General features: G+C 40.4%; 1 non-coding gene across 1 annotated transcript; it reads right to left on the bottom strand.

Moving 5' to 3' along the window:
- Positions 1 to 1,353: 1,353 nt before the first annotated feature.
- On the bottom strand, positions 1,354 to 1,459 carry LOC111761691 (U6 spliceosomal RNA). The gene has a single exon (XR_002794976.1). It is a non-coding gene; the product is annotated as a U6 spliceosomal RNA (small nuclear RNA).
- Positions 1,460 to 9,695: the final 8,236 nt, after the last annotated feature.

The raw sequence follows: 9,695 nt of genomic DNA, 5'->3' as shown, positions 1-9,695 counted from the left end.
TTATTTCCCCTCATTCCTGAATTTATCTAGAATGTTTATTTGGGGGAGGAATATTTATTTGGGGGGTTCAGAAAGAAAACTTGCCCTTCTTGAGAACCTCACCTTTTTAAGGGGGAAAAATTCCAGCAATTCTTGACCCTTTAAAAAAAAAAAAAACTTCAAAAAAAAAATACATTTTTATTGCAGAAGTTGTGAACTTACAAAACAAAACATTTGTAGAATCTCCCTACAGCACCCGTTCACCAGCACACCCCATGGTTGTGGAATATTTGTTACAGATTATGAGATATATCACTAACTATGCTCTATAGCATACATTTGGCATATTTTTCCATACCCCCCCCCCCCCCTTTCAAGGTACCGGGGCCAGGGATTGAACCCAGGTCCTCATATGTGGGAAGCCAGCGTCCAACCACTGAGCCACATCAGCTCCCCTGAGTTGGTTTTTTTGTTTGTTTGCTTGTTTTGTTTTTGTTTCTGGGAGGCACTGGGGACTGAACCCAGGATCTTCCATGTAGGAAGCAGGTGCTCAACTGCTTGAGCCACATCCGCTCCCTCATACCCCTCCATTATTAACACAGTACATCTTTGGCATCAATGCAAGAATATTACAGCATTACTGTTAACTATAGGTTACATTCGTTGTATTTTTCCTATGCTTCTCCACAGTCCCACCATTCTGAAATAGTACATACATCTGTTCTAATTCACAGAAGTATATTCTTGCATTTGTACTATAAACCACAATTCATATCCACCTCTGGGTTCACTGTGTTATTCAGGCTCTAGATTATTCTCCAGTTTTCTTTCAGTTTACATTCACATCTCTAGACTGCCCTTATTTTTTTTTGAAAACTTTTAATTTTGATATACTTTCAAACCTACAGAATAGTTACAAAGATGATACACACCCCATATAGAGAAGCCCAACATGCCCCTGTCCCCCAACCCAGAGCCAACCCAGAGCCACCAGTTTTAACATTTGACCACATCATTCTAGCTATCTATCCATCATTCTATTACTCCTTTTATCTATCTATCCATCTATCTGTGTCTTTATTTATCAATCCATTTTCCTGACACTTGAGTGTAGGTTGTATACATCATGCTCCTTGAACTCTTACTACTGCCATGTACGTTTCCGAAGGACAAGGATATTCACTACGTATCCATCTTAAGTGCAATGATCAAGCTTAAGAAATTTAACATTGATATAAAGCTTACCATCTATATTCCATTTTTCCATATGTCCCAATACTGTCCTTGTGAGCCTTCTGCCCTCCCTTGTTAGATCCTTCCAGTATCATGTGTTGCCTTTGTCTTTCTTCCCTCTTTCTCTCCCTCTTTTTCTTGTAAAATATGGAACACGTCACAAATTTGCGTGTCATCCTTGTGCAGGGCCATGCTAATTGTCTCTGTATTGTTCCAATTTTAGTATATGTACTGCCAAAGTGAGTGCCTTTGTTTCTTTAGTTGCTCTTTTATTTTTTTTAAGTGTGGAAACATATACAACTTTAACTTTCCCATCTCAACCACTCCCAAGCAAACTATTCAATGGGATTAATCCTATTTACTATATTGCATTACCCGCACCGCTTTTCCTTACGAAAACCTTCCCATCTCCCCAAACAGAAACCCCACGCCCTTCCTGCAGTAACTCCCCATTCTCCCTGTCCCCTGCCAACCTGCACTCTAATTTCTGTCTTCGTAGTTACCATAGGCCTTACATTTAATACCCTAGATCTATAACAATCTCATTTGCTTTAATACCAACTTAACTTCAATAGCATACACAAATTATGTTTCTATATTCCCCTTTCCCCTACCTTTATGTAGTTCTTTTCACAAATTACATGTTTATACATTATGAGTCCAGAACTACTGTTTTATCATTATATGTTATGCATTTGCCTTTTAGATCCCATAGGAAGTAAAAAGTGGTGTAAAAACCAAAAACACAATAGTATGGCATTTATATTTTACACTGTTACTGTCACTGGAGATCTTTATTTCTTCATGCATCTTCAGGCTATTGTCTATTGTCCTTTCCTTTCAACTTTCAGAACTCTCTTGAGCATCTCATGTAGGGCCAGTCTAGTAGTGACAAACTCCCTCAGCCTTTGTTTATCCAAGAATGTCTTCATTTCTCCCTTGTTTTCGAAAGGCAGCTCTGCAGGATATAGAATTCTTGGTTCGTGTATTTTGTGCTTTCAGCAGTTTAAATGTGTCATCTCATTGCCTTCTTTACTTCCACGGTTTTTGATGAGAAATTGTCACTTAAGGTTATTGAGGCTCCCTTATACATGACATGTAACTTCTCTCTTGTGGCCTTCAGAATTCTCTTTTTGTTAGTTTTTTTTTTTTATTTAATTTTTTAAAGATCAGAATTCTCTTTTGATATTTGGCATTGGACAATTTGATTATAGTATGCCATGGCATGGGTCTACTTGGGTTTATCCTATATGGAGTTCATTGGGTGTCTTGGGAGCGCATGTTCATGTCTTCCATTAAATTTGGGAAGTTGTCAGCCATTATTTCTCTGAATATTCTCTCTGCCCCTTGCTTTCTTCTCCTTCTGGGACTCCCGCAATGTGGATATTGGCATGCCTGAATGTGTCCCACAGGTTCCTCAGACTCTGCTCACTTTTCTTCTTTCTGCTCCTCAGACTGAATGATTTCAGTTGTCTTCTCCTCAACTTCTCTGATTCTTTATTCAATCTGTTGTTTAACCCCTCCAGGGAATTTTAAATTTCTGTTACTGTGATCTCTACCTCTGTCTGATTTCTTCTCATAATTTCTATCTCTTGATATTTTCTTCATATTCATCTATTGTTTTCCTGATTTCCTTTATTTTTTTTATTTTTTAAAAAAGATTTATTTATTTCTCTCCCCTTCCCCCCCCCCCACTCTGGTTGTCTGTTCTCTGTGTCTATTTGCTGTGTCTTCTTTGTCCTCTTCTGTTGTTGTCAGTGGTACGGGAAACTGTGTTTCTTTTTGTTGCGTCATCTTGCTGTGTTAGCTCTCCGTGTGAGTGGCACCATTCCTGGGCAGGCTGCACTTTCTTTCAAGCTGGGTGGTTCTCCTTCTGGGGCTCACTCCTTGAGTGTGGGGCTCCCCTACATGGGGACTCCCCTGTGTGGCACAGCACTCCTTGCACGCATCAGCAGTGCACATGGGCCAGCTCCACGCAGGTCAGGGAGGCCCAGGGTTTGAACCGTGGACCTCCCATGTGGTAGACGGACGCCGTAACCACTGGGCCAAGTCCGCCGCCTAGTTTTTTTGCCAATGTTTTCTTTTAGGTGTTTGAGCATATTTAGGACCTTTTTTTAAAAAAACTATTTGTCTAGTATATTCCAGGTATAGTCCTCTTCATTTATGATCTCTAATACTTTAACCATGTCCTTTGCCTGGGCCATTGTTTCCTGTTTCTTTGTATGTTTTGTAACCTTCTGTTGAAACCTGAAAAGTCTTATATTTTAATGTGCTATCACTGGAATTTAGACTCTGAGGCATCCACTCCTGAAGACTATATCCAGCTAGTGTGATGACAGAGCTTTCCTCTAATGCCAGGAGCTAACAGCAAGGTGGGGGAAGGAGGAGAAAATGAAAACACTTCTCTTAGTATTTGCAGATTGACCTGTGCATGTGCTCTTCCTCAGGGCTTATCCATGCAATGAGTTTAGAGAATAGCTGGAGGCCAAAGCATAGGGATCTCCCTGTTCCTTTCTGCACATGTATCTTGTCTTAGTCATGTGCATGTGGCCCTAGGAATCTGCCCCCCCCACACACACACACTCCATTTACAGGGATACAAATGATCCCTCTGCCTTAGGGAACAGTTTCCTCATGATCCCAGACTCTGTACTTTGTGCCCCATAGTGAGCAATCCATTCCCCAACTTGATTACTCTCCCACAGCATTCTGTAGGCAAGTTCCATGAGCTGCCTTTTCTACAAGCAGGCAAGTTCTGGGATGGTGAATCCCTCAGATCTTCACCAGACAGGGCCAGATATACATGCTTTCAGTATATAATGAAGTTTACTCTGTTCCCTCTGCAACTGGGACCAGGGATCTGTGCACTGGGAACATGGGTTGACTGCTGAGCCAGTGAGGGGTGGTAGAGGGGCCAACCAAGAGATCCCACTGCTTTTAAGTAGCCTTTTTCTTGATTTGGTGCTTGCCCTTTTACTGCAGTCCTTTCACTGTTTTCTGGAGCTTTGAGAAAGATGTTTCTGCCAGTTCTTACTGATTATTTAAAGCTGCTGTGGGAGGATGGAGTCCTGATGCATCTCAGTCTACCATCTTGATCTTTGGCCCCTCTTTTTAAGGTTTCTTGTCTTGGTCAAACACCAACATCTCAGTCACACAATGGTAGCACTGAAGAACCTCAGATTATTCAACCATGGCCACAGCAAACAGTGGGGATTTAATGTGCTACTCTGTGCCAGGCCCTGTGGTAAGCACTTTATATGTTTTCTTCCCTTGGGAGAAAGGTAGTATCACTATTGCTATATTCAAATGGAAGCACTGTGGTTCAGAAAGGTTGAATAACTTGCTCAAAAAGACTCAGATCTCTTATAGCCATGCAACTAGAGCCCTTCCCAAGACTGTAGCCTCCCTCTATTCCTAGCTCAACCACCTCATTGATGGATGGGAAGATGGAGGCCTCAGGGACTATTAGTGACTAAGAAACTGCCAGATGCTGGTGACAGAGCTGGGCTAGAGACTGGGTCCCCAACCTCCTCCTTCTTGAAGCTTATCTGGCTGTCCTAGATGGTTCCCTCACTTTGGCCTCAGCATCTGCCTCACCTACCAGGGGGAAAGAGGTCCTCTTCTGTGGCCTCCTATTTCCAGTTCTACAGAGAGAACCCTTGGGGTTCATCCATGGCTTTCTCTCTGCTCTGGACAATCAAGATGTACAGGGAACTGGAAAGTCTTGTGTGGCTTGGGTATACTTTCTCATTCCTCTTGTACTCTACTCTTTCTCCTTATTCCCACCCTTCTTGTTTCCCATCCAAATGCTATGCTCCTGGAGGAAAGTCTCACAGAAAGAGGGGTCTTCAAAAGCTAGAATTGGCCATTCCCTGGTTCTTCAACATTTACTAACTCTTTGACTTCAGGCAAGTTATGTAAATTCTTTCAGAATTCTTTTTTTATACTTAGCATTTGACAGTTTGATTATAATATGCCATGGAATGGTTTATTTAGTTTTATACTGTTTGGAGTTCCTTGAGTGTCTTGGGTGTATATAATTATGTTTTTCATTAAGTTTAGGAAGTTGTCAACCATTATTCCTTTGAACAGTTTCTCTGTCCCTTTCTTCTCCTTCTTGGACTTGACTAGATAACCTTTAAAATTTCTTCCAGATTGCACATACTAGGAACTTATGAAACGGTAAGTTGATGTCCTGTGGTTTACATGCCATTTATATATGCAAACTAGTAATCCCATTTGGTTCCAAGTGAATGTTTGACAACCACTTCCATAGGATCATCAGTTCTTCATTCCTATTCACTGTTGCTCTTGTTCTGACTTGAATTCATAGAAGACAATCATGGAGAATGGATGCAGGGTCAAGGAATCAAGGATGAGAAGATGCTAAGGCCCATCAGAAACCTTTGACATCAGAGGATTCTAGGAAGGAAATTACTGAAGACAGGGGTCACTCAATGTCCAGTCCCAATATGCCAGCACTGAATCCTATGTTTTCCTGCTATGGCAGATAAAGAACACTTATACCTACTTTAAAAAAATGAGGAACCTGAGAAGCCCTCAAGAGATCCAAGTTCTAAATCTAAGTCTCTTAGCAATATAGTGGGAAGCAAGGGAAAGAAATTAGATGGGGGTACTGATGGTAAGGAACTGCCCATCATGTTCCTTCTACTAGACTGGAAACCACCTTAGAACAGGGCATCAGTTTCATTACTTTTTATATTCCTAGTACCTTGCAGACAGGAGATGCTTAGTGTTTGTCAAGTGGCTTGATCAACTAATATTTATTTTATACCTACAATGTAACAGGCTCTTTAGTCATATAGTTTTACCAAACCTTCACAATAACCCTCAGAAGTAGTAATTAATATCTCCATTTTCATAAATGAGGAAATGAAGACTCAAGAAGTCAAAAAACCATTGTTTAAATTATCTTATATTTTCCTACTTGTTATTGCTTTGACTCCTCCAACTAAAATAAAAGTTCCAAGAGGGTAGGAACTGGTTAGTCTGCCTGGTTCACCTCTGAATAACCCCAGTGCCTAGAAATGTTCTTTGTCACCTGATAAAAACTCAATATATTTGTTGAACAAATGGCTAGAAGGTGTATAATTTGTGGCCATGTCTACACACATGGGTGTGTTGGGGAGAATAATTGAATCAAAGAAGAGCTATGTAAAAGGGATTTCACAAATTCAAGTGATATATAAGCAAGCACCATGAGGTCAATCAAGTGGGTGTGGTATTATGGCATAGTGGTAAGAGTGTGGGCTCTGGACTGAGTCCACTTGAGAGTTCCAATGCAGATCCTTCACTTATTAGCTATGTATCCCTAGGAAAGTTTCTTCACATACTGTTGTCTTAATTTCCTCATACAAAAAATGGGGAGAATAATGGTATTGACCTTATAAGGTTGTTGTGAGAAGATTCATGTAAAGCATCTGCCATAGTGCCTGGTAGGTAAGAGGTCAACTCCGCTATCATTGTTGTTTTTTATTTTTGTAATTTCAAGATGGGCACATGTTTAACTCAGAAAGATATGCATTAGTGGTAGAATATGAACTGGAATCCAGGCTTTCCAGTTCTCAGTCAGGGGTTCTTTTTTATGTAAATGCATGGAAATATTCTCTGGTTAGGAGACCAGGGGAAATAGTGATGTTAGATCACCTGAATAGTATTTCTCAAACCGTTGTGTTCAAACTCTAACTTAGTTATCTATTGCTGTATAACAAACCACCCTGAAATGTGTGACTTAAAATAACAACAATTATTTGTGTTTTTTTTTTAAGATTTATTTTATTTATTTCTCTCCTCTCCCCCCCCCATTTGTCTGTTCTCTGTGTCTATTTGCTGCCTGTTCTTCTTTGTCTGCTTCTGTTGCTGTCAGCGGCACGGGAATTTGTGTTTCTTTTTGTTGCGTCATCTTGTTGTGTCAGTTCTCCGTGTGTGCGGCGCCATTCCCGGGCAGGCTGCACTTTCTTTTGTGCTGGGTGGCTCTCTTTACGGGGTGCACTCCTTGCACGTGGGGCTCCCCTATGCAAGGACACCCCTACATAGCACAGCACTCCTTGCGCTCATCAGCACTGCGCATGGGCCAGCTGCACACGGGTCAAGGAGGCCCGGGGTTTGAACCGCAGACCTCCTATGTGAATGCCCTAACCACTGGACCAAGTCAGCTTCCCAACAATTATTTGTTAATCATTCTGAGTGTTGTAATTTGGAGTGGGTGTAGCTGGATGATTCTTCTGCCAGTCTCACCTCTATTCACTCATGCAGGTGTATACTCATGCAACTTGACCAGAGCTGGTTGGTTCAAGATGGTCTGTATTGGTTATTGGCTTATTGATTCTTAGTTCTAAATTCACCCTTTTTGCTTGCTCTATGAAAAGATATAAACTCTTTAAATGTCTTTTTCCTTTGTCATCTATCAGGATGTTTAGTAAAAGGAGCTGGAGAGACATTGAAAGAGGACAGTATTTTGGGGTTTTGGTTCCAGTGCACTGGCACTAGAGCATGGACAGCTTCTCCAGTATCAGGCTCCCACAGTACACTATGGTCAGCAGCACCTGGCAACCAGAAGCTCCCCCCATACAGCCATCGAGCAGTTTTGTAGCAAAGTGCCTCTGCTGAGATACTACCCTATGAATGTACTCTAGATGACAGATTTCCAAAAGGCTTCAGAGGGTGGACTTCTGGCAAGTCTGATGATGAGGTACCACAGTGACTTCTTTGCAATTCAGTGAGCCACAGCCATGTCCTCTCCAACAAAATATGGATTTTATCTCTGGGAGGGGGGACTCTTCTTTGGGTGCTCTACCTCAGTCCTTATATTTGCTATTCCTATATTCTTAAAAGTTCTCCTCACTTATTACTGGTCAATCCCTGTTATTCCAGTCCTCTGTTATAATTAATAGTTGTTTGTATTAAACTTTCACTGTTCAAACTACTCTGTGGTTTCTTCTCTTGATTGGGCCCAAACAGATATCAACCTTACTCAAATATCTGTTGGTTGGTACTGGCTATTGGCTTCATCTTTTTCTCCATTTGTTTTCAGCAGGATGTGCCCTATTTCTTTACATAAATGCTGGGTTGCAAGAAGGTGAACACTGAAAGTGCAAAGCCTCTTGAGGCTGAGGCTGAGATGTCCCATAACATTACTTCCCTTGAATTCTATTTGTCAAAGGAAGTCACAAATCAAGTGCCTACTCAAAGGGAGAAAAAAATAGACTCCACCTTTGGAGGAATGGCAAAATCACGTTACATAGGAGTAAGGGTATGAGATGGGAGGAACTGTTGCAGCCATCCTTGCAAATAATCTACCACAGAACACCTGCATTAAAATCAGCAGGGTACTTGTTGAAAGCAGATTCCTTGGACCTACTCCAGAGTTGCTAAATCCAAATACCTGGGGTGGAACACAAGAATCTAAAATTTTAACACTCCTCCCTTTCCCTTTCACCCCAGGTGATTTGAACTCATATTAAAACTTGAGAACCACTAATCTATGTTTATCCAATATTTATTTTCATTCATCACTTTGAAGATCATTCTATTGTCTCCTGGCTTCCACTATATCAGTTGAGAAGTTATCAGTTTTATTATTACAGCTTTCATGATTTTCTCCTTGTTTTTCAGCAATTATACCATAATATGCCTAAATTCATTTTTCTTTTTATTTATCCCTATTGGAGGTTTAAAGTGATTCTTAGATCTGTGGCCTAATGTCTTTCATTAGTTTTGGAAAATTATTGACCATCATCAAATATTGATTCATTCTCTTTCTCCTCCTACCCCTGCCCTCTCTCTTCTGAGACTCAACTTATACATTTTTTAGACCTGTCCACGATGTTCCATATGTCTTTTTTCTTTTTCCCAGGGTAGGTATTTTTGTTCCCTTTTTTCTTTTTAAATTTTTATTGTGGTAACATATATACCACATAAAAATTTCCTATTTTAACCATTTTCAAGTATACAATTCAGTGGTATCAACTACATTCACAATGTTTTTCTTCCATCACCACCATCCATGACCAAAACTTTTTCATCATCCCAATCCATATGAGTTTTCTGTATTATGTTGTGCTGAAGCCTGAATACTTTCTACTGACCTGTCCTTCAGTTCCCTACTTTTCTCTCTAGCTGTGTTTAATCTATTCACCTATTGAGTTCTTAATTTCAATCATTAGATTTCATGTTTAGGATTTCTCATTTGATTTTCTGTAATAGCTTCTAGTTCTCTGCTGAAAGTTTCTATCTTGTCCTAATTTCTTGAATGTATTCATCATGTATGTTTAGGGTCCATTTCTCATAATTCCAATGCCTGGATCTCCTGTGGGCCTATTTTTATTGTCTAGTTTTTCTCTTGGTTTTCTGTCATTTGGTCTTCTGTATCAAGATATCAGATAAATTTTGATTGAAGCCAGATATTGTATATGTAGTATCTTCCTTCAGAGAGATTTTTACTTTTGCTTCTGGAAGGCAGT

This window comes from Dasypus novemcinctus, chromosome 2 (assembly GCF_030445035.2).
Source record: "Dasypus novemcinctus isolate mDasNov1 chromosome 2, mDasNov1.1.hap2, whole genome shotgun sequence".
NCBI classification, from domain to species: Eukaryota; Metazoa; Chordata; class Mammalia; order Cingulata; family Dasypodidae; genus Dasypus; species Dasypus novemcinctus.
Note: the sequence above shows the minus strand (reverse complement) of the source record. Positions and strands in the feature narration are given on the sequence as shown.